Raw genomic sequence first — 1,925 nt, forward strand, 5'->3', positions numbered from 1 at the left:
CTGGATGTTAAACTCAATTGTTACACCTGGTAGAGCAGAACGCTGATCATTTTATTAAAGATGAAAGACTTTAGACAGTTTTTCAACTCTCAGTAATGCCATAGTGATCGTTTGATATGTGGACCTGCAGCGGAGTTTAGGCCCAGACACGGCTAGTGACGTCAGACTGAACAACCGGATTGCACAGCTGTGACTGCTAACTAGCTAATTAGCAAAAGTCATTGATGTTGATAACTGGGAAAAGTGAGAACTTCATGGTTCTACTAATGTATAGAGGGGAAGAAATTATTTTAGGAATTTAATAAGTAATATATCAATACCTATGTGTCACGGTTCTGGGTCGGTTCGACCCAGCATTTTGAGTTTATTATGTTTTAGTTTATCTCTTGAATGATCGTCGTGTTACCTTTGTGATTTGTTGGTTACTATTTAAGTTCCATCTTTCTGTTTACTCGTGGTTAAGGATTTTTGCCCTTATGTTTTGTGTGAGTTTAGTTCTGTGTCCTGTCTGCGTCCTCGTGTAGTGATCTCTTGTTTCCAGTTTTATTGTGGTCTGTCTCATGTGAATGTGTTCAGCTGTGTATCCACCGTGCTCCTTCTGTGTGTTCTCCCTGCTGTCCGTCGTCGTTTTCCACTGCTCATCCTCCTTCATGTTCATGTCCTGGTTTGTGTTCACTAGCTTAGTTGTTCTCAGTTTAGATAGCCTTCTGTTCCGTTTGCTGTTTGTCTATTTTTATTTTGTGTTCAATAAACCACCTCACCTTCACGAGTGCCTGCGACTGGATCCTCCTTTAATATTTCCACACGGAACACTCTACTCGCCGTGACACTATGTTTTACAGTTGGCTCCATTGTACACTTTAAAGGGTTTCAGGCAAAGTTACACTAACCCTAGTTTAAGTCTCAGACCTTCCTTGCTGACGCTAACAAATGCTAATGTTAGCCTCGGTTGATTACAGCTGCTAGTAAAGACTTTTAGCTAGCTGACCAACATAGATTTGGTGGTTAACAGACTATAGTGGTAATATTATTAAAAGTTTAGTTTCACCTCAGCACATTTATCATTATGTCCATTTTGTAGCACATAGAAATGTTTAGTTAATATTTGCAGACACACATTTTCCCAGTAACTGTTTTTACTCAAACATTTGTTGAAAATGTAATTTATGAAATGCTGAGCAGCATTTCTAGTATGTGGAATATTTCTATCACCCCGTTGTGCTAATGTGATTAAATACTAATAATTATAACTAAAAAAATAAATAATAAATCAGTAATAACTATATTTTGATTGAAGTATAATGTAAGCGCAGTGCTGGTGGGCAGGGGTTTTATATGCCTTGTGGGGGATACTGACATAATATAAACTGTTATGCCTATATCAAGCTTTTAGCAAAATATATGCAGAGATATTTGTTTCTTTCTTGAAAATTTTGATCCTTAGAGATTATTTGAGAAATGGATCAACAGCTATCACTACTTGAAGCACTCTAAATCCTGCAGTGGAAAAATATCACTTATTTTGCCTGTGATCATACAGTTTGGTTTTCCAGTGCAGAGCAATGGCCAAGAAAAGGAAATACTTCACAGAGTACTTTTTTACTTCCGTAAAAAACAGAAAATGTACTGGCAGAAAATTACCAGGACATTTTCCGTTTTTCTATGGATTTTTTTTTACAATGTATTTTTACAGTGACAGTGATCTGACGGTAAATAATGTCTGCTGTTCTTTTGCGCATCGTAAAGGTCACTGTTCAAGTATATATAGTGGAGTGAGACAACTGCAAGATACAGACTGCAACTGACAGCAAAATCCGAGCGCCAGCCGTGATCGTATAGTGGTTAGTACTCTGCGTTGTGGCCGCAGCAACCCCGGTTCGAATCCGGGTCACGGCAGTGTGGTTGTGATTGCAGAGCAAGTAATT

The 1,925-nt window shown here is 38.3% G+C and overlaps 1 non-coding gene across 1 annotated transcript; it reads left to right on the forward strand.

Moving 5' to 3' along the window:
- The first annotated feature begins 1,824 nt into the window (after positions 1–1,824).
- Positions 1,825–1,896, forward strand: trnah-gug (transfer RNA histidine(anticodon GUG)). The gene has a single exon. It is a non-coding gene; the product is annotated as a tRNA-His (tRNA).
- Positions 1,897–1,925: the final 29 nt, after the last annotated feature.

Source organism: Pundamilia nyererei, unplaced genomic scaffold (assembly GCF_000239375.1).
Source record: "Pundamilia nyererei isolate P.nyererei 1_Seehausen unplaced genomic scaffold, PunNye1.0 scaffold00028, whole genome shotgun sequence".
Taxonomy (NCBI): Eukaryota; Metazoa; Chordata; class Actinopteri; order Cichliformes; family Cichlidae; genus Pundamilia; species Pundamilia nyererei.